Here is a 25902-nt window from a genome sequence, read left to right as displayed (position 1 = left end):
ATGATGATAAAAGGAAACAGGACCAAGCTGGGCATGGCGACACATAGCTTTAATCCCAGCACTTAGACATGATCCTTATACTTTTAGACCTTGAACTTCTGATTCTTCTAAGTTGAAGGAGAAGGATCAGAACTCTCAGGCCAACCTTGGCTCAACATTTCCCATTTGTAGGCTAGCCTGGGTTATATGAGACATGGTCGTAAGTAATAAAGAAGTGGACCTAGAACACGTGTGATGCCCGTATGCCTGAAATCTCACCAGCTGGGAGGCAGACAGAAGGATTATAAATTCAAAACCAGCCTGAGTTACATACCAAGTTCCATGCCTGCCTGGACTGTATAGTAAGATCCTGGCTCCACAAAAAAACCCAACAAGGATTAGTTGAATATGGCAGCACATGCCTTTAATCCCCGCACTCAGAAGCAAGAGATCTTTGTGGGTTCCAGATCAGTGTATATATGGAGTTTCAGGACTACAAAGAGACCCTGTCAAAGCAATGACAAAAAACAAAATCAATAATTGACTGAGGGAAGAAAAGGGAGAAGGAGGTAAAGACATCACGCACTAGTTGAGTATATGTACACACACATAACCATACATGGTACATACATACGTACACACACACACACACACACACACACACAAGCTGGGGTGGTGGCACATGTCTATACTTGAGTTCTTCCAAAGGTCCTGCTTATATGATGTCCCTATTGCAAAAATAAATCGAAACGTAAATAAAAGAAAAGATTTAAAGTAAGGACAGTTAAATGCACCATGGGATCCCCTACATTATGGAATAATATGGATCTGGGAACATGAATAAAAATTTCTTAGCCAGCCTCGGTGGCACATGCCTGTAACTCTAACACCTGAGAGGCAGAGACAGGAAGATCAGAAGTTCAAGGTCATCCTCAGTTAAATATTGAATTTGAGGTCAATTTGGGTTTCAAGAAATCATCTCTCAAAAATGAATAAAACCTTGCAGTAAGAGCCTCAGTTATTAAGTAGACACACCTGTGAAGACAGAACCTCAAAGAGTTGCCTTCACCAGATTGGCCTGCAGACATGACTACAGGGTGTGTTCTTAATTGTTAATTCATGCAGGGGAGCCTAGGCTCATTGTGGTGGATAATGTGATCCTGGGACAGGTGGTTCTGTTGTACAAGGAAGGTAGAGGCAGAGAGACAAAGCCAGTAAGCAGCCTTCATCCATGGTCTCTGCTTCAGTTCCTGCCTCCAGCTTTGAACCTCAGCTTTCCTCATTGATGGATGGTGAAGTGAAGTAGAAAACAAACCCCAGTCTATCTGAGTTGCTATCAGTCATGGCGTTTATCACAGCAGTGGAAACCTAACAAGGAAAGACCCAAAATGTGAGTAGACCTCTCAGCCATTTCAGTCCCTTGGGGGAGCCTCCCATTGACTATCACAATAAAGACCAGTATTTCCTGAGGGTCTAATTCTCTACAGTGGTGCAACCACCCTAGAAGATTCCAGCCAGGGCTTGTTAAGATTAACCCTTTCTGGTCCTGACTGAAGGCAGGTTTTGCTGTGAGGCCACTCTACCTTGAGACCAAATAAGGCTTGGTCCCAGCCATCCATCCCAGAAGGCTGTTCACGTCACCCCTGAGAGATAAGCAAGGTCAAAGCACTGACAAGAGTCAAAGGTCACCTTCCAGAGCAGATCTAGAGCTGCAAGTGGCTCTGGCAGATGTGATAACTCAAATGGACTTATAACAGACATCTATAGAAAATTCCATCCAAACAGAAAAGAAAATACCTTCTTCTCAGCACCTCATGGAACCTTCTCAAAAATTGAGCACATACTAGGTAACAAAGCAAACCTCAACAGATACAAAAAATTTTAAACACACCATGCATCTTATCAGATCTCCATGGCTTAAATTTAGACTTCAACAGCAATGCTAATTCCAGAGCCCACAAACACACGGAAATTAAACAATGCTCACCAGCCACAGGTCTCCTTGCCTTCCAGCGTGCTGGATGAAAGCAGGCTATGTAGATTCAGGTAGGGGTTCGGGGAGATGCGGTAGTCATTTGGGAGCTCAACCAACAGTGACACCCCAGGGGTGGTTGGCAGGGGCACATTGTCCTTCAGGAGGCTTCTAACAAAGACTGGGGCCTCAGAGCCCCACAGCGGCTGGGTGTGGAGTGAGCTGGGATGTTGGGGGATGCAGACTCATGAGCTCCCGGTCACCCCAGAAGGGCCCAGCAGTGGTGGTAGTAAGGGATTGTGGCTTCCCTCAGCAGGTTGCAGTTCCAGAGCCAGCATCACCACCTGAAGACACCTCGCCAAGGAGGGAATTGGCAGGTTGGGCACCTGCCTGGAGGGTACCCAGAGGGGAGTCTCCCAGGATCTCAGGTTTCTTCTGGCTCTGGGTATGCAAGGCTAACTGGAGCAGTGCAGTGGACAGGGAAGGTCCGGTGAGCCGTAGAATGAGGGGGCACACCCAAAAGGCCCTGCTGGCCACTGGCACTTCATGCAGCAGAGGACTGAGCAGCAGCTGGAGGGAGGCAGATGGGCCCAGAATGTCCAACAGCAGCAGGATGTTTGGCTCAGGCGGGAGTCCCTTGCCTCGATTGGGAGCCGTGGCCTGGGCAGCAATGAGTGCTGTCAGCTTACTGTGGCCAGGAGGACCTGGAGCACAGAAGGACACACGTAGGTGACTGCCACCCATGGCCAGGCCACCTGCCCTCTGTTCTGCAGCCTCTGCCATCTCTGCTGTCTCATACTCCAGTACTGCAAAGCCCCTCAGCTGCCCACCCTGGTCACATGGCAGGTGAAAGAAGGTGGGCACATCGACCGCGGACAGTGCCTGGTGCAGGGCATCCACATCATTGAAGCCAGGTGGCAGGTGGTCCACACAGAGGCACCGGGAGTGCAACAAGGCAGGGGGCAGCAGCCCAGCATCTGTGCGATGCACATACAGTGTTTGGGGGCCCCAGTGGTTTGCCCGGTAAATCAGCCTTGCCCTGGCAGCCGAGTCTTTCTTCATGTACTCTGCAAAGCCATAGCCCAGAGAGCGGCCTGTGGGCTCTCTGTAAAATACGAAGCAGCGCTCCAGGCTGCCAAAGGTCCACACCAGCTTCTCACACTGTGCCTGGGTCACGCTGGGCGGCAGCTTGGCCACACACAACAGAGCATGTGTAGGCTGCAGCTGAACTGACAGCTCCCGCTCTCGAAGCCGGCTCTGGTGGAAGGCCGCGATGGCATCTTCACCCTGCTCCCCTTCCAGCAAGGTCACGAAAGCTGTCCCTTTGTATTTGTCCACCAACTGTCCTTGAATTCATAGTCGCTCAGACGATCGCGATCGCCTACTTCCTGGTTGATCAAGTCCCCCGGAAGACCCCTATTAGTATCATGGCGGCAGTTAAGGAACTGGCACTCAGTAAGGTCCAGGCGCTTCCGGATCTCTTCCGGTTCCAAGGACAGCAGCTCCTGTGCAGGTGCTCATCGATAGGCGGTCCACAAAGTTTCCCCTTTGGCCTCCGCCGCCAAGTTGACCAGCGGCCAGTGAGTCAAGAACTTTAAATCTTTGAAGAAAGAATTTGAAGAAGACACTAGAAGATGGAAAGATGTCCCATGCTCTCGGGTAGGCAAAATTAACGTAGTAAAAATGGCAATCTTACCAAAACCAATCTACAGATTCAAAGCCATGTCTATCAAAATCCCAGCAAAATTCTTCACAGACCTCAAAAGAACAATACTCAACCTCATATGGAAAAGCAAAAAGTCCACGATAACCAAAAGAATCGTGTACAATAAAGGAATTTCTGAAGGCCACACAATCCCTGACTCAAACTCTACTACAGAGCTACAATACTGAAACCGCCTGGTATTGCCATAAGAACACACAGGAGGACCAATGGAACTGAATCAAAGAATGGATCAATCCACACACCTGCAAACACCTGATTTTTGACAAAGAAGTAAAACATAAAATGGAAAAAAGAAAGCATATTCAACAAGTGGTGCTGGCATAACTGAATATCAATATGTAGAGGAATGAAAATAGATCCATATCTATTGCCATGCACAAAGCTCAAATCCAGAAGGATCAAAGACCTCAACATGACACTAACCACACTGAACCTCATGGAAGAAAAAGTGGGAAATACACTTGCACAGACTGACACAGGAGACCACTTCCTAAATATTACCCCAGTAGCACAAACACTGTGAGCAACAGTAATAAATGGGACGTCCTGAAACTGACAAGCTTCTGTAAAGCAGAGAACATGCATGCTCAACAAGACAAAATGGCAAGCTACAGATTTGGAAACGATCTTCACCAACCCAACCACCCCCCATCAGACAAAGGGCTGTTCCACAAAATATACAGAGAACTCAAGAAATTGGTCATCAAAGGAACAAATATTCCAGTAAAAAATGTGGTATGGAACTAAACAGAGAACTCTCAAAGGATGAATCTAAAATGGCTGAAAGACACTTAAGGAAATGTTCACCATCCTTAGCCTTCAGAGAAATGCAAATGAAAATAACTCTGATATAACATCTTATACCTGTCAGAATGGCCAAGATCAAAACACCGATGACAGCATATTCTGGAGAGGATATATGGTGGGGTAAATGCTACACTCCTGCATTGCTGGTGGGAGTGCAAGCTGATACAGCCACTTTGAGCATCAGTATGGTGATTTTTCCAAAAATTAGAAAACAACGTTCCTCAAGACCCAGCAATACCACATTTGTATATATATATATATATATATATACATATATATATATACACAAATATTTATATTTTGGATATATATATATCCAAAAGATGAGCAATCATACCACAAGGGCATGTGCTCAACTATGTTCATAACAGTATTGTTTGTCATAGTCAGCACCTGGAAACAACCTAAATGCCCCTCGACTGAAAAATGGATAAGGAAAATGTGGTACATTTACACAATGGAGTAATACAGCGCAGAAAAAAATAATGACATCTTGAAATTTGCAGACAAATGGATGGATGTAGAAAGCATCATTTTGAAGGAGGTAACCCAGACCCAGAAAGACAAATACCATGCACTCCCTCATGAGTGGACATAAAGCAAAGAAAACCCAGCCAATCATGCACAAACCAGAGAACCTGGACAACAAAGAGGACCTTAAGAGTGACATACATGGATCTAATGGACATGTCAAGTAGGAAAAGACAACTCCTGAGTAAATTGTGAGCATGGGGGTCATAGGAGAGGGTGGAGGGGAAGGGGAGGCTGGGAGGGGAAGGGAGAAAATTATATCTCACTAAAAACGATAAATGATTGAAAAATGTAGAGCTTGGAGTGGATAGCTGATCTTGTGGTTTCGTCTTGGGTTCGACTGGCAGGACAAACAGGCAGTGGAGACATTTGGAGAAGGTGGGGTGTGGCTGTGAGGGACTGGAGGTCAGACGGTGACAACAATGAGAGCCCTACCAGTAGGAGAAGGCTCAATGCAGGTGTCCATAGCTGTTATTTCTGAGGCATGAGATCATAAAGGCCTGGAATTGGAACAACACTAACTGTACCAGGGTTTAGAATCCACAAAGACAGAGACACAAAACAGAATTAAAATCATCAAAGGGGCCATGAGAGCTAAAGGAGTCTAAGAACACTCAAAAAGGTACTTGGGAGTTGCCCTAGCTCTGAGGTCTGCTCTAAATTTTTCATTTGCATTCTCAAGTATTTTGGTGGTTATTTGGTTTATTTTGGGAGGATTTCCCCCTCTACTTTCCCTAAAATATTGGCCCAGAAGATCAGGTGTCATTGAAGAAACCACATGTGCCAACCCCCTTCAGGAGGTGCGGATTCCGGGACCACTGATGGATTTTTTTCCTCTGATCACTTTGAACATATCAACCCACTGCCTGCTGAGGTCCTAGTTTTCTGTCTGGTGGGAAATTGGATGAAGAATTTATGGAGAAAATGTGACAAAGTCTATTCCTCTCAGCCCCGAAGAAGTTAGTCACTTGCCCTGGAGTGTCCTGGGAAACAGAGCATTGCCACAGCATCCCAGAGTCAGTCAGAGGCTACCATGTTATTCTGATCAATGTGAGTCTACTAAAAAAGGAATTGATTGCTTTGAGGATATATGTGATGGGTTCCATGAACCAAAAGTCATGTCAGTATGTTAGGGTCTGTGAGAAGTGGACCATGCTCCCCATCCACTAATAGATGGGTGTCAGTGTGTGCCAGTTGGATTTTGTCAACTTGACACACGCTGGAGTAATCTGAGGAAGAAGGAACTTAACTATCTAATAGGTAAGTCTATGGGGAATTTCAATCAGTGACTGATGTCCCTAGGCCGGAGATCATGGGTGTATATATAAAATAAGCTGGCTTAGAGAGTCAAGGACAGCAAGTCAGTAAGTGGCTTTACTCCATGGTACCTGCTTTGGTTCATGCCTCGAGGTTCTGGTCTTGACTTCCGGCCCTGACTTCCACTCATGGTAGCTTCTGATAGGAAAGTGAAAGGGAAGTAAAGCTTCCTTCCTCCAGTTGTTTTAGGTCATGATGTTTCTTCACAGGAAGAGAAAGCAAGTATACAGTGTCCATACCCGGTGAAGGACAACCTCCAGTGCCTGTTATAATTCACATGATTCTACCTACTGTGATTATTAAAGTGGAAAGGGTTTCTATTAGGGATTGGATGTGTAATACCCAAGGAAGGATCCTGTGTTTGAACTCTGATCCCTAGCATGTGGACATGTTTCAAAGTTGGGGAAAACCTAGTAAATAAACCCAGAAGGAAAAGGTAGGTCATGGGGTGTTGAAGAATATTATTTTAAGGTGTGTGACTTCTGTTTAGGTTGCACTTGTTGAACTCTGTGAAGCTGTGATGCTTTGCCTGTCTAAAACACCTGGTAGGCTAATGAAGATTTTAATGGCCAAACGTAAGGCAGGAGAAAGGATAGGTTTGTCAGTCACACAGAGAGTATAAATGGAAGGAGAAATCGTAGAGGAAGGAACAGAGAAAGAGCAAGAGAACAAGGAGAGGAGGATGCTAGGGGAAGCTATCCAGTTACCCAGCCACTGAGTAATAATCAAAGTAAGATACACAGAGTTTTGTTTTTTTTTTATTAAAAAAAAAGCCTAAAAAGCCCAGAGCCAGAGTCAAAGGTGGACAGAATAATTCAAAGATAAGAAAAACTGGAAAGGAACAAGCCAAGCTAAGGCTAGGCATTGTAAGTAAGAAGAAGCTACTGTGTATAATTTAATTGGGAGCTGGGTGTCAGGTCCCCAAAAGAACAAAAGAATGAAAAGAACAGACACGATCAACAAAAAAGGGAGATACAGTGAAGGCTAACTGGGTGTAACCAGCCTCCCCAGGCCCCTACCTGCCAACTGACCAGGGTAGCCTTCCTGTACTTAGGGACAGAATGTGAAGAAAACCAGTGATCTAAGCCAAGCCATCATTGGTCCATTTCTTGCTCTGACCTCACAATGACAGAACCCTGTTTCTTAACTGCTCTGGCTGAGGCTGCCTCCTCTCCTTACAGTTGAGAGGCTGATCTTCAGTTGAAATAGTGATTTAGATAGAAGTGAGCTGGTCCACTTGGTGGATATTCATTAGCTGTTGAATCTGAACACAGTGAGTTTCCTTCTAAGGTCACAGATTTGGGGTTTAGAGGTTTGTGTTTCCAGGATTGAAAATAACCCTTTCTTCCTTTCTTTCTTCCTCGGTCTGGGGTATAATTTGGGGCAATTTTTATTATCTGCATCAATTAGATGTTTACTCTATTTTAATCTTTAGTTTTAATATTTTCTCTGGGTTCATTCCTCCGTTCACCATTTTAAAACATTTGTTTACATTGACTCTCCAACATGAGTATTCTGACAGTGACATTGACCTTCACGCACATGGAAAGCTTTGACCACATTCCCCTGATTTCACTGCCTCCTTCCCACCCTTTCCAAGTCCCTTGGGGTTCTCACTTACTAACTCAGTCAGGTACTTTTCTAGTCCAGGCCCAGTCATGTGGACTCCTGTCCAGAGGACTGACAGGCACACTGGATGGTGTCCTAAGGAAGGGCAGAGATGGATTTCTGCCTGTGCTCTAGCAGAAAGCCTCCTTCAAAGTGGTTATCTTAGGATCTTCCTGGCAGTTCAAAGTCAGGGCTGGAGAGGGCCAGAAGTAAGAGTTAGATCCCATTTTGGGATGCTAATGATGGAACAGGCAGCTGAAAAGGATTCAAGAACAGAAAACGTGAAAGTCTAAAAAGAACCTGTTCTTTGAGGAAGAGAGGAAGTTTCCTTGGTGGGACATAGCACACCAGGTCCCTCCACTATCTTCTGTCCTTCTGTGTGCCTGAAACTGGCCTTTTGTGGGACGTTTTCATTTTCTATCAGGGGGCAGGGCGATTGCTCGTGTGTTATCAGGCACGGGGTGGGGGCAATAATCATTTGGAAGCAAAGGATCAGTTCTGTTGGCCAGAGACCTCAAGGAACACATTCTTGAACAAAACTACCTAGTGCTGGGATGTTCTGCCCAGCACTCTAGAGACCCACCCCAAATACCTGTCCTTTTGGAAAAACAGGGGGACATTTTGTGGACAAGGACTGCCTTTATTTGATTATCACAAGCCTGGGCTAGAGGAAAACTCTTTCATCTCATCCTTTCTTTATTTTTCCAGACAGGGAGCCTCTCAGTGTGGCTCTGGCTGTTATGGAACTTGGTTTGTAGACCAGGCTGGCCTGGACCTCACAGAGAGCTGCTAGCCAGTAACTAAGTGTGTAATGTGTGCATATACGATGCCTTAGGGGAGTGAACTTTGTATTGACAGAGAAGGAAAGTCCTGCTTGAACTCTCATAAACTTCCATCCAGTTTCTTTGGCTTCTGCCCCATAGCTGGTTCTGGGTGGGTCCTGTGAGGTCCATTTAAAGGGTAAATCTGTTGATTACTTAGGCAAGGTGAAGACAGCATAGCTTCAAGAACACAAAAAGGCTGAGTGCCACCCTCCCACCTCAGGCGTTGATGTCACACTCATGACACACTTGTGTCCATTGTGATGAGGAGCAGCGGGCCGCTTCCTGCCACCCGGCTAGCTTTGCCTGAAATAATTACACAGAAACTGTATTCTTTTAAACACTGCCTGGCCCATTAGTTCCAGCCTCTTATTGGCTAGCTCTTACATACTGATCTAACCCATTTCTAATAATCTGTGTAACACCACAAGGTGGCTTACAAGGAAAGATCTTAACCTGCATCTGTCTGGAGTGGGAGAATCATGGCGACTACTTGACTCAGCTTCTTCCTCCCAGCATTCTGTTCTGTTTACTCTGCCTACCTAATTTTCTGTCCTTTGAAAGGGCCAAGGTTAAATTTCATTTAACCAATGAAATTAACACAAAACAGAAGACTCTCCCCCATCATTTTCCCTTTTTCTGCTTAAACAAAAAAGAAAGGCTTTCACTTTAACATAGTAAGATTACATATAACAAAACAGTTATCAAGCAAGAATTACAGGTACAATATCTATTTTGTCCTTTATCATAACTAAGGAAAACTATAACTATCTATCTATTCTTCAACTCCATCAAAGACTCCAGAAGGATATAATATTACCTAAGTAAATGAGAAGTAAGCAACTTACAAAACTCTAGAAATCACAGAGACATCTCGCTGCCTGGACAGTCACCCAAAGTTCCTCTGTACCGTTGGGGCATCCATCTTCAGCCTACAGGCCCATGGTATCCAGAGCCATTTCCATGAAGCAGGAAATTTCAAAGGCAGTTCAGTCACTATCTGTTCTGTCCTGCAGAATGTCTCACAGACTCTTTCATGAATCAGGAACCCCAAAAGATCATCTCACCTTTAGGCAAGTTCAGCAGTCCTCTTTCTGCGGGTTCTTTGTGTCCAGTCCAGTTTATGCAACAGTCCAGGCAAGAGCAGTTTCTTGCCAAAATGGCTATCAAACTCCATAAGGAGCCTCTTCGATGCCCATCTTCCTCTTGAAGTAGATTGGTGCTGCCAGAAGCAGACGTGTCTCATTGTCATAAATTATTAAAACATCAAATGCCATATTCTGCAGTCTTTGAAAGATATGAAGAATGTCTATCTAATTGAAATGTATCTATATATATCTAGAAAATCTAATGAACATGACTACAAATTTGACTATTATAGATGATTATCCATTAACAACCTATATACATTACATTTTTAAATGAACTACACAATCACAATACCTTAATCAAGATTAGAAATACATATACATATAACAAAATTGACCTTAAAATCCACAAAACTGCAAATTATTCATATCTCTATCAGTCCATGTCCTGTGTCTCACAGCCAAGGTTACTTTTGAAGCACTGGGACCCTCAATATGTACAAGACAAAAGCAGTCCTTGCCCTTCTGTTTGCTTTTGCTTTTTGGTTTGGTGAGAGAGGGTGTCCTGTAGTACAGGCTGGCCTCAAGACCACTGTGTAGCCAACGATGACCTGAACTGCTGGTCCTCCTGCCTCAACTTTCCTAGCTTTAATAATTGCCATGTGCCGGGCCACAGTGGTGCATGCCTTTAATCCCAGCAATCGGTAGGCAGAGGCAGCTGAACCTCTGTGACTTTGAGGCCAGTCTGGTCTACAGAGTGACTTCCAGGACAGCCGTGATTGTTAAATAGAGAAACCCATCCTGACAAACCAATAAAAAAAGCCAAGTGCTCACCTTTATAAGACTTTTCTTGTTTTTCTGTCAATTTAATGGCCTAACCCGAATCTACCTGTATTTTAATTACTATCTTCTCCCCAGGGCCTGACAGTCAACACCTCACCATATAGGCTGAGGCCTAGCGGGATTTCTGGTCCCGCTGGTACCAGCTTGGCCACAGTCACCAAATGTAAGTTTTAACTAAGCCCCTTTTCTTCTATTTACCAATAAAGACTTGGGAGTCAGAGCCGGGCAGTGTTGGCGCACGCCTTTAATCCCAGCACTCAGGAGGCAGAGGCAGGCGAATCTCTGTGAGTTCGAGGCCAGCCTGGTCTACAAGAGCTAGTTCCAGGACAGGAATCAAAAGCTACGGAGAAACCCTGTCTCGAAAAAATCCAAAAAAAAAAAAAAAACACAAAAAAACTTTGGACTCAGATGTTGGGGTGATAACCTGCTAGCTCAGAGAGTCCAAGAAGCAACGAATCTACTTTCCTATTTGGACAGAGACCCAGCAAGAAAAGCATCTCTTCACTCATCCCAAACTAAAAAGACCCCGAATAGCTAAGTGCCTCCCTACAACTTCCTGTGCATCCCTCTCTTCCTATATTGCTGGCTGGTTTGTTCTTCCTTGGCTAATTCTTGTCAACTAGTTGCTCACTCCACTCCCTGAGTTTCTTTGTTTTTCTTTTCTTTCTTTATTTCAGCTTGTTGAGACAGATGGATAGGTACGCCTTGCAGAGTGAGGTTGGATATTTATTTAGTGGGTATGGAGAGAAGGGGAAAGAGGAGAGGAGCAGAGAGGAAGAGGAAGACAGAAACAGAAGAGGGAAGAGGAGTAGTGGGGAGAATGGAGCAAGGCAGAAGCTGCGTCTTCGGGAGTTGAGATGGGAAAAGCCATATTCTCCTGATCGCACTGCCTCCTGCCCACCCCTCCCAAGTCCCTTCGTGTTCTCATTTTTTCACTCAGCCGTCCTGTACATGGTGACAGAAGGGGAAAAACAACCCGTGAGCCGTGAAAAGCCACCATTTGTCCTTTTCTGTTCTGACCTCACAATGACAGGTGCCAGTGCCATCACAGCTCTGGCTGAGGTTGCCTCCTCTCCTTACAGTGCAAGCGGGCTCGTGAGGTGGAAAGTGGTTGGAGCTCTGTGCTGGTGAAAGAGACTATTTGGACTTTCAAGATCTGCTGGACTCCAACATAGTAAGTTTCCCTCCAGCTTTGTTGCCTTTGATTGTTGTTGTTGTTGTTGTTGTCTGTGTATTTATTCATTTTCTGGCTTGATTTATTAGCTTACTTTTTCATGTTTTTTTTTTTACTCTGTTTATTTTGTAAGTGTATAGGAGGAGAATTCAAGACAGAAAGTCTCTGTGTAGCTATGGCCTTCCTGGAACTCAGTCTGTAGATATGGCTGGCCTCAAACTAAAAGATTACCTGCTTTGCCTTCTGAGTGTTGGGATTAATGGCATGTGCCACCACAGCCCGGTAGTTTTTATATTTAAGTTGTGCATCTTGGGGTATAACTTTTATTATTTTTATTTTATGTGTATGAGTATATTGTTTTCTTTCTTTGTGTGTACCAAGAGCCTCGCACCTGTGGAGGTCACAAGAAGAAGACAGATTAGCTAGAACTCAAATAACAATTGATTGTGAGCACCATGTGTGTTGGGCCTGGAACCAGGGTTCTCTGAAAGAGCAGGAGGTGCTGTTAAACACTAACTCATCTCTCCAGAACCTCTCTCTTTAGTTTTGCTTCTTCATTTACTTTTGTTATGTGTTCTTTGGTCTGTTTCTCTTTTCTCATTTCAAGCCTTTCCTTGTTATGGCGTACCATATCATAGGAACAATTTAGTCCTGGCAATCGCAGGAACATCTCTAATGCATTCTGAGCACTTGATCATGTGATTAACCCACGCAGCTATGCTTTCTTCTCACACGACCTCCTCCACATTCCTAGGAGCCTCCTCTTATGTTGAGGACCTCCTCCTGCTCCCATGTTCCACATATGAGAGAAGAAAAGTGACACATTTGAAGGACTGGCTTTTCCCATGTAGAGCGATCTTCTCCAGTGACAACCATGTTCTTGAGAGCCCCACAGATTCATCCTTCTCTATGGCCGTCCTTATGTATGACTGTGGCACTCTTGCCCTTAATTCTGTTTCAATGTTGTGTTGTCAGGCTAAATGCGTAGAGATATCCTTGCAAGGATCCTTGGGAGCATATTGTAACCATGAAGTATGGCCTGACTTACGTGAATTTGGTGAAAAGTATTAAGTGGTATTATTAAGGACTTTACATCTATGTTCATCATGGAAATAGCCTCTATTATTCTTCATTGTGTTTTCCTGGTTTGGACATGAATGAGTTTGACCTTTCTATTTTGTGGAGTATTGAGGAACACTGACATTTGATTTCAAGAGATTGGAAGGATTCATCAGTAGGTTTGCCTGCTCCTGGGCTTTCCTATGCAGATTCTTTCCTCATAAATATTTCAATCTTGTTCTTTATCATATCTTCTTACTTGAATTTATATCAAGAAGTTTCTCAATTCCATCCACATTTTCCAGTCCATGAGAAGGACTCTCAGGGTTTTCAAAAACAGATTTCTTTGGGAGATGGGTTAGCCTGGAGAGACAGCCCAGCAGTTAGGAGCATGGACTCTTCTTGCAGAAGACCAGGTCTGCAATCCCATGACAACATAACTTCCTGAAGTGCCGCACCTAGGGGATCTATTGCCGTCTTATGTCTTTCCAGGTCATAAAAATAAAATTAATCAAAAAGACTTATATCACTATTATATATAGTACACGTGAGTATACATTTAGGCGACCTCAAGTGTGTGTTTGTGTGTATACATATGTGTGTGTGTGCGTGGGCGTGTGTGTGTCTGTGTTTGCCCTTGTGATCATCCACGCATGTGTTTGGATGCCCTCAGAGGTCAGAGGTATAGGATCTCCTAGAACTGGAGGCAGTGATCCACCTGACCTGGGTCCTGAGAACCAAACACAGGTCCTCTGCCGAAATAATAAACCTTCTGACCTCCTGAGCCATCTCCCCACCAAGACACTCTGGGTTTTCGGGGTTTCTGTTGTCTCATCAACTTCTCATGCATATGATTTTATTAGTATCTTGTCTCTCAATGAGTGTTCAGCTCAAGTAAGAGGATGATTCTCCTGTCCAATCAGTGGCTCGTAGCTTCTGCGACCCTTTGTTTTATTCTCTCCATTTCTGGGTGAATCCGGCCAACCTGACCTGTGTTATGTTCTGCTGTCCACTGCTTTGGAAGGTACTTCCTTCCCTTCCTGAGCACTACGTAGCTGGTTAGGTTGCCTGAAATATCGGTGACTCTTTTTCTCTTTGGAATGTAGGAATTGATAGTGATAAACATTCTCATTGGTGTGATTTAAACTGTTTGTTTAAAGTTCCCGTTGTGTTTCAGCGAGAACCTGGCCATGGAGGAGGTCAGAGAGACCCTCTACTGTGACAAGGAGACATTTAGCAGTATCTATCAAATGCTGACAACTCTGGGACGAGGAACCTTTGCCACAGTCAAACTGGCCTTTCACATGCCCACTGTCAGCTACGTGGCTGTGAAGATTCTGGCAAATGTGAATGGCGACTGCGCCCGGAACAACAATGAGGTTGATATAATGAGATCCCTCGTTCATCCGCATATAATCAGGTTCCTTCAGGAGGTGCAGACACGGGACATGACGTATCTCATAATGGATTACGCCTCCAAAGGGGACCTGTTGCGTCAGATTCGCAAACCGGGAGGCTTACAGGAGTGCGAGGCTCGAAGGCTGTTTGGACAGGTAGTACAGGCAGTGAAGTACTGCCACGACAACTGTATCGTCCACAGGGACATTAAGGCAAATAACATCTTGATCGACGCCTCTGGAAATGCCAAGCTCTGTGATTTTGGCCTGGCAGTCAGAGTTGTCCCTGGGACAAAACTAAAGACTTTCTGCGGCACTCTGGCCTACTGTGCCCCGGAACTCTTTGGAGTGGAGCCATACGATGGCTATGCCAGCGATGTTTGGAACTTAGGCGTGCTCCTCTACTACATGGTGGCCAGGCACCTTCCGTTCCAAGCGAGCTCTCCTATGGGGTTAAAGCAGCAAATTTTGGCTGCAAACTTCAGCGTTCCTCATCATGTCCCACTTGATATTTTCAATGTAATCGTGGAAATCTTCATGATCAGCCCCAACAGGAGGCCCACCATCAGTCAAATCCTGACGCGCCCCATGATCAGGGACAGCCAGGCACGGGCATCCATCCAGAGTCTCCCAGGCACCCTGAGCCCTAGCATTGTCGGCACCATGGCAGGTGAAGAAATACTTGAGTGTCCAGAAGACCAAAAATTTAATCAGGCGACGGCCACACACCTGAGACTGCAACACCAGGCACCCGGGGGAGACAGCTGCCATCACCGGGTGAAACCCACAAAACCCAAGGAGCCAGGCCTTGTCCTCAACCTGGCCGATCTTCACACCTTTTCTGGGACTCTCAGGAGAGCTGCTGAGCCTACTTCCCCAACCTTCATCGTGCCATCTGAGCCCCAGGAGAACGAAGATGGGAATTCCAGGCAGGGTGGCAGAAGGCATAGCGTGCCTGCCACCCTGTGCTGCCAGCCAAGGAGGATCCACCTTGCCCACCTATCCCACCTGCGCTGTCCTGTGGCTGATTCCCTCATGAGCAGCAGCCTGGACAGCAGCAAGAGTTTCTCTCCATCGATGATCAGGTTGTGTGGCAGCCTGACGGCGAGTGCCCAGCCATTTTGCTCTCTGTACCACCCTCATGGGGCAGACAACAATGAGGCAGCAAATGATGCAAAGAAAGGCTGGAGCTCACTGGGGATGGCTCTGCATGTAACCCCCAAAGGCTCCTCCCTTGGAGACACACTGCAGGAAGAAGTGACCACCAGACAGGAAGAGGCCATCAGCCATGGTCAGCGCCAGGATGCCGGGCCAGCTTCCTCCCAAAACCAGAGGCATCAACGCTGGAAGAGGGTCAAGAAAACCATTGTCAATGGCTTCCGACACCTATGTTGCTGCATGCCTCCTGCAGAGAGTAACCATGCCTCCCATGAGAACCAGGCTCCACAGTCAGGGGATCCTAGAGGCACCCACAGACCCAGGTGAGCACCTTTCTCACTTCATCTGATTTGTACTTTTCCTCCTGTCCTTTGTGATAAATGATGCCTGTGTCCACTCGTGGCACACTGTGAGCATAACAATCTGTCACTTCAGAAAGACCAGGTGTCCCCTGCAGTGTGACCTCAGGCTTGTTGAGCAACAGGGGGACAGCAGAGATGCTGAGTGAAGCAGGGAGAGGTGGGGCAAGGCCAAAGGAGGCAAAGATTCCTTGGAGGACCAGTCAGGTACTTGGGTACTGCAGGGCAGTGCACTAAGTCTTGTGTGTTTTGAAGTCACTAAGAGTCTCCTTCCTGTGCCTTTCTCTTTGAAGCCCCGAAGAGGTCAAGCCCCAGCTCAGTGGCTTCTGAGCCACGAGTTGGGGATCGGTCTGGATGAGATTCAGACAGCCCCTCTGGGGACCCATGCCAGATGCCCAGGACACTGTCTGGCCACAGGCACCTCCCGCAGAGGAAGAGCTGTCTACTCCAGAGTACATCTATCTCTCCAGGTAAAATCCCAGGCAGGAAGGGTAGGCTTCCCACAGGGTCTAGCTCAGTGTGGAGGACTGAAGTGCAAAGGTGCCCTAGGCTGTCTTGTGGAACAATAGCGCCTTGCCCTCTCCCCATGCCTGCGGAAACATCAGAAGAGGTGCTCTGGGTAGTGACTGTCCTTTGCCCCTTTTCTCTGCAGAGAACATGGTCTTCTCCATAGGGTGAGCCTTCCCTCCCCCAAGGAGAGTATTCCTAGTCAGCCTGCCCTAAGTTGGGTTGCCAGGTTGAGAATGTGTCCTGCAAGCAGCCCTGTAGAGGGCTCCTCTAGAGGGCAGGCTCCTGCAAGAACCTTTAGCAGGAATCCCCACAAGTCATCCCAGCAGGTTCCATTGCTTGAGTCCTCAGACCCAAAGCTTGGGAAAATCTGAGCTGGGGAGTGAGTGACCCCAGGGCAGCAGAGTCCCCCCTCTCCACCAATTCTGCCTTCCAGCTACTCACCTCCTGCCTCTGCCTGCTTGCTCCTTCAAGGCCACCATTCTCATCAGTGACAACTAGCTCCTGCACTTACCACCATGTGCCACACCCTGAGGGACTGGTAGGTGTCAGATTGGAGTGAAACCTGAAAACCTAATGAGGGGTCAGCAACCTGCTGTGCCTCCTGCCTCCAGCTTGCCTGAGTCTGCCTGAGTCTGCAACTGGCCAGTGAAATTCTTTAAGAAGGCTTCTGTTTTTCTCAGCCTTTTAAAGGTGAGCAGGCTTTTCCACTTCTTTGGAGGTGGGTGGGGTGTGCTTCCCGGAAGCTGCCTCGTCCATGCCACAGTCACAATGGTAAAATCTCATCTCGTGTTCTTTCTGCCTAGACCTGTCAACCTGTGACAGCAAGAGACCCAGAGAAGACTGTGCGACTGGTGTGGTGGTCCATCTCTCCAGCTGTCTTCCTCATTAGAACCATCCTGGGTATCTTCTATATTCAAGAATGTGTCCCAGCATTCAGCGCAGGTCGTTGTGGTGGCGGATATCCCGCCTCTGGTGCCACTCTATTCTCCTGCCTCCCCACCAAATTTTATGGCGAAATCTCCGACTCGGATCCCCCTCATTTCTCCTTGGAGCGCTGCGGTTACAAGATACAGAATTGTGGCTTATTCGAGCCCCTCCAGACTTTACCCCACAGTGGTGAGTCGTCACTCCCACCCTGCCCGCTAGGAGAATCCCCCAAACACACACACACACTGGAAACTGAACCCACCCCACACTGTGAACCTAGAACTGTAGACAGCCTTTCTGATAACCCGGACAATCAGCCATGTTCTGTCTAGCCCAGGCTGGTTTCTTACGTCCCAGCATCGTCTGGCCTCAGTTTCTTGAGTCTGGAACTACAAGTGGGTGTCACATGTTCTTTTGTTTTTTAGAATCATTTTTAGTTTGTTTGTTTGTTTGTTTTTCAAGACATGATTCTCTGTAGCTTTGGAGTCTGTCCTGCTGTCCTGGAACTAGCTCTTTTAGACCAGGCTGGCCCTCAAATCACCTGCCTCCCGAGTGCTAGGATTAAAGGCGAGCACAGCCACCACTGCCTGGCTTTGTTTTGGAGAATCTTAACATCCTATGCAGTAGTTAAACTCGGATCTTTCTGCTTCTACCTCCCAAGGGCAGCTACCGAGCCCAATTTTATACAATGCTGGTGATGAAATCCAGGGCCCATTCATACTAGGCACAAACTCCATATCTGAGCCTCGTCCCTTGCCCGCCTGCCTTAAACATTACTTAACCATTTTGATGGGGATTAGATTTAATGTCAGCACTCAGGAGACTGAGGCAGGAAAATGGTAGGCTTCGCGGCCAGCATGAGATAGGGAATACCAAGCTAGCATCACACACAAAGGGTCTGTCTCAAGAAACAGCCAGGAGCCGGGTAAAGCCAGGTCGTGATGGTGCAGCACATGGGAGGCAAAGGCTGGTGGATCTCCGAGTTCCCTGCCAGCCTGGTCTACAGAGTGAGTTCCAGGACAGACAGGGCTACACAGAGAAACCCTGTTTTGAAAAGCAAATATTAAAAAACGAAGCAAGCAAGCCAGGAACGGTGGCACGTGTCTGTTTGCAGTACCTGGGAGGTGATGCAGGCTGATCAGGAGTTCTAGGCCTCACACAAGCCCCACACAACAGAAGTTAGTTGAGACAAAACTCAGGGTTTTAGCACCCTAGCCTAGAAAAGCTGCTTCTTCTAGCCCCGGCCTCCCGCTTTGCAAAGGATCTAGCCAGCCTCTGCCTTCTCCCTTTCTTTCCTCAGCCTCAATGGGTGGGGTGTGCCTCTCTCTGGCTCAAAGACTGTTAAGGGCAAACTGGATGGCAAGAGGTGCCGATGCCGGGTCCTTACCGGCAGCCCTCAAGCTGGAGAAGCCACCTTGCTGGCATCGTCAACAGAGGTGGGAGGAAGACTCACTTGCCTTTTGTAGAGTTCTTCAACCCTGTCCTTGTCTGTTCCCCTTCACTGCTGACTGTCTGTACCTTGTACTCATGGTCGTCTATTTTCTTTGCGAAAGCATATGACTCTTAAACCCCACAGTGGCATATCTATTGTTTCCTTCTAATGAAGAATCCTTTCTTTTTCTCTCCTCTTGTTTGGACTCCGGTTTACTGTATGTAGTCCCGGCTGCCAAGGACTGTCGATCCTCCTGCCCTCAGCCAACTGAGTGTAGGTGGTATAGGTATGTAACTTGTCTCAGTGTATTTTAGAAGTTTTACTTTTTAAATCATCTATGTAGGGTTGGATATCCTTGGTCTTTTAATTCTTCTGCCTCCGTGTACAAATGTAGAGATTACAGGAATTCCACACCAAGCCTGGTTTGTTTGGTTCTGGAAACCAAACACAGGTTTCTGCATGGTGGGCAAGAGTTACCCCAACTGAGTCACACCTGGAGCTCAGGCAGGCTAGCCTCAGACTAGGTATTTCTCTCTGTAGCTGAGAAATACCTCCTGATGGAACTGCAGATCTTACCCATTGACCCTGATTTTTCTCTTGCTCTCTCTCTCTCTCTCTCTCTCTCTCTCAATTTTTTTTCTTTTAGCCTTTCTAGATGACCTGTTTTTCTGACTGAGAGTCTTTAGAAGTTGCACACACAAGGGGTGTAGCTGGACATCACTCTTCTTCTGAAGCTAGTGAGCTGTGTTCTGGGTGGGAGGGAGGAAGAGGAGGCTGTCCCAGTAATGTATCATCTCAGAGTCCCCAGACTCTCCCCTGTGTATCCAGGCAGCGTTGAAAGTATGTTCTGACCAGAAGCCCTCGAGTTGCCCGCAACTAACTCCCTATGAACCTGCGTGAAGCAAAATGGAAGTCACCAGCCCTAACCAGCCCGTGTCCCGAACTCAGGCTGATGAAACTAGGAAGATGGAGACTCACTCCCACTCCTTGAAGGTTTAGTCACCTCACCCCTTGGGGCAATCTCCTATCCCTCACATTTAGACAGTTCTAGGGAGTTTGTGGATTTGTCTTAAAACTAGATGGTAGAGCTAGGGTGAAGGTGTATGCCTATTATCCCAGGACTCTGGAGGTTTAGACTAGTGACTAGCCATGAATTCAAGGCCAATCTGTTCTCCATGAGGCACAGTAGTCTAGGCTTTGGTGGCTCTCTCTCTAAAACACAGAAAGTGAACGACAGGACTAATGCTCAGTGTGCCTAGCATACACACTGGCTCTGGGCCTGGCTTCTTTAGCATAAAATGAAACCAGGTGGAGCATGCCACAAATGCCGGTATTGGGGGGCAGACACAAGAGGATCAGAGAGTCAAGGCCATCTTCCAACACAGAAAGTTGGAGGCCAGTCTAGGAGGAATGCCACTCCTTTTGAAAAACCAACAGCACCTACCCCCAAATCTTAATGCCCCAATCTGAGAAAACAGTGACATTCCATTCACGTATTCCTAGTGAATCAAAAGATCTTTCTGACAGAGAGAAGAAAATATGGCTTCCAGATGTGCAGGGTTATTTTCTGCGACTCACATCTGGAATTATCCTGAGCCAATTGAGTTCATCCTTGTGCACAGCGCTGAGGACTGTTGGGTAAGTACTCCCTGCTGGCCCTGTGGGAGGCACTGACAGGAAGGTTTGGGGAGCATAGAGACCCCCACCTGTGCCAAAAAGAAAAGCAGGAAGGCTGCTGGCCCTGCCACCCATCAGAAACTCTGATGTTGTGCTGCCCCCTTGTGGCACTTCTGTACCAGCTCCGTTTTTTTTTATTTATTATGTATACAATATTCTGTTTGTGTGTATGTCTGCAGGCCAGAAGAGGGCACCAGACCTCATTACAGATGGTTGTGAGCCACCATGTGGTTGCTGGGAATTGAACTCAGGACCTTTGGAAGAGCAGGCAATGCTCTGAACCGCTGAGCCATCTCTCCAGCCCAGTTCTGTAGTAATAAGAGCGGCGGGGCTTTGTTCCCAGCACCCCGGCCGCCTGCCCGGCTAGCTTATGCCCGAAATAACAACACACAAACTGTATTCATTTAAACACTGCTTGGCCCATTCTCTTCTAGGCTAATTCTCAAATATTAATTTAGCCCATTTCTAATCATCTGTGTATGGCACCCCAAGGTGTGCTTACCAGGAAGATTCTAGCCTATGTCCATCCTGGGTCGGAGCTTCATCCCGGGAGCGGGGCATGGCATCTCTCTCAGGCGTCTGCTCCCGAGAGGAGAGCTGTCGAGACTCTGACCTCACTTCCTCTTCCTCCCAGCATTTTGTTCTGTTTACTCCACCCACAGGGCCAAGCAGTTTCTTTATTGGCCGATGACCTTCCTCCATCACAGTTCCGTTTTAATGCGCCTGGTTTGCTGGGATCTCTGCTTCAATTCCTGCCACAAACTGGGGTGAGTGGGTTTGCTCAGAGTTGGGGTGGAGGGACGCTTCCACTGCTCTGTACCCATCTGACGTGATTCTATCCTTCTTTACTTCATTCCATTTCTACAGTATCCTAATAAAAGAACAAAATAGCTGTCATAGATGTTCTGTCCAGGGGTTGTCCCTGAAGAAACTTCGTAAACTACATTGCTGCTTCTTCCTGGCCCCGCTGTCTATAATGAGAAATGATTGGCACTAAGCAAGAGTGTGAAATCGACGCCCTGGGTGAGATTCAGAAGCACAAGAAGCCTGACAGTGACTGTCTGTCTGTACAGTGTCTAGTTACCTTGTTTGGTATGTGTTCATGTGCAGAATCCAAGGAAAAGACCCGGCAGGCTTGCTGAAGCTGGCCACCCCAGCAACTGGAGATGGAGACAGGTGAATCTCCATTTTTGTTCTGTTGTTGTGATTTTTTTCTTTTGGGGACAGGGTTTTTCTGTTTGGCCCTTCCACTCTAGACCAGGCTGGCCTTGAACTCATAGAGATCTGCCAGCTTCTGACTCCTGAATGCCAGGATTGTGGGTGTGTGCCACCATTTGAGGCAGATGCATTTCCTCCTCAGTGGCCTTGAGAAAGCCTGTGTTAAAAAACAAGGTGCCCAGCATTCGTGAAGTGACATCTGACACCGAACACCTGTGCTACACACACATCCCTTGAGCTTGCAAGTGTGTGTGTCTACGGACACCGCTGCACACTTACACAGTGTTAGCATATAGTGTGTGAGTGCATCTGCACACACTTAAGTCAAAATAGTGTGAGGAAGCACAAGGACAGCCTGGGGCGCTGTGGACCTTTAGTCCCAGCACTTGGGAGGCAGAGGCAGGCAGATCTTTGTGACGTCAGTTTGATCTACAACTGCAGAACTTGCTGTCCCAGGAATCCTGGGCTACCCACTGAAGTTGGTCTATAAAAAAAACAAACAAGGTGAAGGTAAAAGAGGAAGCAGTACAAAGTTAGTTGAAGAAGCAGGTAGAAGATCTGACCTCCTCTGCAGGAGCATCCTGCTGGCCAGACCTGGGAGAACGAGACAGGACGCTGCTGCTGAGAACACTTGGTGGTCCTCTCTGGATGCTAGATGGTTGGCAGAGCCCAGCAAGCCAAGCCCTGGGGAATCTTATTACTGCTGAGTAGAATTCAGTTTGTGGGCTGACAAGGTGATCCCAGCTTTGTTAGCACTGTGGGTCACCTGGATGTCTCACTTCTCTGCAGCACGGGAGTAGATGCCTCTAGAAGCCAAGACCCTGCACTAGGGAGAAAAGAAGGCCACCCTGATTGATTCTACTGGTGCTAACCCCTGCTTCTTCCCCAATCATGGCAATATATGTTTTCTATGTTGGAAATAAAATGGCATTGTTAAATGAGCTAGCTTTTGGTTGTTTGGATGCAGGGCCTGTTGTCTGAGAAATCACATCTCCATCACACACAGGAAGTAGAGAGGGAGAATTAGCTGTAAGTAGAGAGGGCAAGGCTTTAAGTTCTCTAAGCCCACCCACAGTGACATACTTCCCCTAAGAGGCTCTTGTGCTACAAGTTCCATAATCTCCCGAAACTGCACCACCAACTGAATTTAGAGAAGACATTTCTCTTTCAAACTACCATGCCCACTGGGCTAATCCACAAGCCCCAGGGTAATCTTTAGTTCTAAGGAACCCTTTGCTACAAAATTAAGTCTCAAAAAAAAAATCCAAAGGGAAGGCTGGGCATGTGGGTGCATCACTTTAATCCCAGCATTCAGGAGGCAGTGGCAGATAGCTCTCTGTGAGTGCCAGGTCTACATAGTGAGACTCGGTCTCCAAAGTAAATAAATAAATAAATCAGGCGGTTACCACCTGTAAATTGAAAAGAGAGAGAGATTTTTGCCAAGTGAGATGGTGTGCGCTCTAGTCCTTGTACTGGGGAGTGGAGGGAGGGAGATTTATTGGACGTTATCCTTGGCTAATTAGCAAGCTCAACAAGTCTAGGATTTGTGAGATATTTCTGTCTCCACATAAAGAAAGAGCCGGGTGGGGGTGATACACGTCTTTAATCCCAGCACTCGAGAGGCAGAGGCTGAGGATCTCTGTGATTTGGAGAGGAGGTCTAGGAAGAAAGACCTTTTCGAGCCTTTCCTGATGATCCCTTGGACTCTCAGAGCAATAGAAAAGCACTAGCCAGGTGTAAATGCCTATAATCCCAGCTCTGTGGAGCCCAAGCAGGAGGATCACAAACTCAATGGCAGCCTAAGAGCCCGTCTCAAAACAAAAGCTGGAGGTGGAATTCAACAGCAGAATACTTGTGTTGCATGCCTGCAGCCCTGGGTTTGAGACTCAGCAGAGCAGAAACTACAGGATAAGAGCGGCCTTTGTGCCCATTGGGCTGATAAACTGCTCTGCAGACAATATTCCTGTCAAGAAGAACCATGTCTATAACATGTTTAAATGTTTCAGGGAATACAAAATAAGTGATTAGAAATGTAAATGTTTAGGGAAATGTAAATGACTTTTGTACATTCAGGGCTGCTGCTTCTTCTTCATCGTCTTTGTCTCCTTCTTATTATTCTTATTCTTATTCTTATTCTTATTCTTATTCTGCATCTTGGTATTTTGAGAGAAGGTTTCTGTGTAGCTTTGGTGGCGGTCCTAGCACTAGTTCTTGTAGACCCGGTTGGTCTTCTGCCTCGCGAGTGCTGGGATTAAAGGCATGTGCCACCAACAGCCAACCATACAGGGCTTCTTTTTCTGCCTTTCAGGTTTTTTGTTTGTTTGTTTGTTTGTTTTTTGGAATTTCATGTTGTCAAGGCTGGCCTTGAACTCACTATGGAATGAGGCTGGTTTTGATTTCCTTGCATCCAGTATTCATTTCCTTGCATTCAGTATTTTGAGTTCAGACATGTGGCAGCAGCCTACCTTGTGTGTATGTATGTGTGCATCTGTGGTCATGCGTGTATGAAAGTGAGGGAATCTTGTGGGTGTCTTCCTCTTCTCTCCCCAGCTTACATTTTGAGACAAGGACTCTCACTGACCCTGGAGCTCACAGACTGGCTAGACTGCTGGGGAGGAGCTTCAGGGATCTGCCTGTCCCAACTGTCCCCAGCTTTTACATGATGCAAGGAATCTGAACTCCAGTCTTCATGCTTACACAGCAGGCATTTTACTGACCGAGGCTTCTCCCTCGCCCCTCTTTCCAACCTTTGCAAAGTCTCAAGTTGCTTCTCAATAAGAAAGTGTTTTAAAACTGGACTGATAACTCGGCGGTGGTGGCACAAGGTCTTTGGAGGCAGGCAGAGGCAGGCAGATTTCAGTGAGTTCAAGGCCAGCCTGCTCTACAGAGTGAGTCCTAACTGCTTCCATCACTACTTAGATGCCATGTCTTGAAAAAGCAAAAATACACAGAGAGATAAAATAAAATAAAAAAGCTCCAAATTTAGACCATACAAGATAGCGACACATTGTCTCTTGAGTGGTAGGATTGCACGCATGTGCTACCACATCCGGCTTTATACAGAAACTTTGAGGGCTCAGTTGGGGTAGGCGCTTGCTACCAAGCCTGATGAATTCCGTCCTCTAGACCTCCATTGTGAGAGGTGAGAACAGACTCCCTTGGGTTGTCCTCTGGCTTCCACATATGCTCCATGCCACGAATATTCACTCATAAACAAATAAGCACATAATAAAATGATGATAAAAGGAAACAGGACCAAGCTGGGCATGGCGACACGTAGCTTTAATCCCAGCACTTAGACATGATCCTTATACTTTTAGACCTTGAACTTCTGATTCTTCTAAGTTGAAGGAGAAGGATCAGAACTCTCAGGCCAACCTTGGCTCAACAATTCCCAGTTGGAGGCTAGCCTGGGTTATATGAGACATGGTCGTAAGTAATAAACAAGTGGACCTAGAACCCGTGTGATGCCCGTATGCCTGAAATCTCACCAGCTGGGAGGCAGACAGAAGGATTATAAATTCAAAGCCAGCCTGAGTTACATACCAAGTTCCATGCCTGCCTGGACTGTATAGTAAGATCCTGGCTCCACAAAAAAACCCAACAAGGATTAGTTGAATATGGCAGCACACGCCTTTAATCCCCGCACTCAGAAGCAAGAGATCTTTGTGGGTTCAAGATTAGTCTATATATGGAGTTTCAGGACTACAAAGAGACCCTGTCAAAGCAATGACAAAAAAACAAAATCAATAATTGATTGAGGGAAGAAAAGGGAGAAGGAGGTAAAGACATCACGCACTAATTGAGTATACGTACACACACATGACCACACATGTTACATACATACATACACACAAACACACACAAGCTGGGGTGGTGGCACATGTCTATACTTGAGTTCTTCAAAGGTCCTGCAAATATGATGTCCCTATTGCAAAATAAATAGATACGTAAATAAAAGAAAGAATTAAAGTAAGGACAGTTAAATGCACCATGGGATCCACTACATTATGGAATAATATGGATCTGGAAAGATGAATAAAAATTTCTTAGCCAGCCTCGGTGGCACATGCCTGTAACTCCAACACCTGAGAGGCAGAGACAGGAAGATCAGAAGTTCAAGGCCATCCTCAGTTAAATATTGAATTTGAGGTCAATTTGGGTTTCAAGAAATCATCTCTCAAAAATGAATAAAACCTTGCAGTAAGAGCCTCAGTTTTTAAGTAGACACACCTGGCGAGACAGAACCTCAAAGAGTTGCCTTCACCTGATTGGCCAGCAGACATGACTACAGGGTGT

At 46.5% G+C, this 25902-nt stretch overlaps 1 long non-coding RNA gene and 2 pseudogenes across 1 annotated transcript; 2 read left to right on the top strand and 1 right to left on the bottom strand.

Annotated features, from left to right (window-relative positions):
- Nucleotides 1-1962: 1962 nt before the first annotated feature.
- LOC121444210 lies at nt 1963-5481 on the bottom strand (annotated as a pseudogene).
- Nucleotides 5482-12893: 7412 nt separating this feature from the next.
- Nucleotides 12894-15807, top strand: LOC121444209 (annotated as a pseudogene).
- A 4520-nt stretch (nt 15808-20327) lies between these two features.
- Nucleotides 20328-21561, top strand: LOC121444171. Its single transcript, XR_005973756.1, has 3 exons — nt 20328-20346; nt 21253-21408; nt 21496-21561. It is a non-coding gene; the product is annotated as an uncharacterized LOC121444171 (long non-coding RNA).
- The last annotated feature ends 4341 nt before the right edge of the window (nt 21562-25902 follow it).

This window comes from Microtus oregoni, unplaced genomic scaffold (genome assembly GCF_018167655.1).
Source record: "Microtus oregoni isolate MIOR12 unplaced genomic scaffold, Mior012 000118F_ref0000498, whole genome shotgun sequence".
Classification (NCBI taxonomy): Eukaryota; Metazoa; Chordata; class Mammalia; order Rodentia; family Cricetidae; genus Microtus; species Microtus oregoni.
This window is presented reverse-complemented; position numbering and strand designations above follow the sequence as displayed.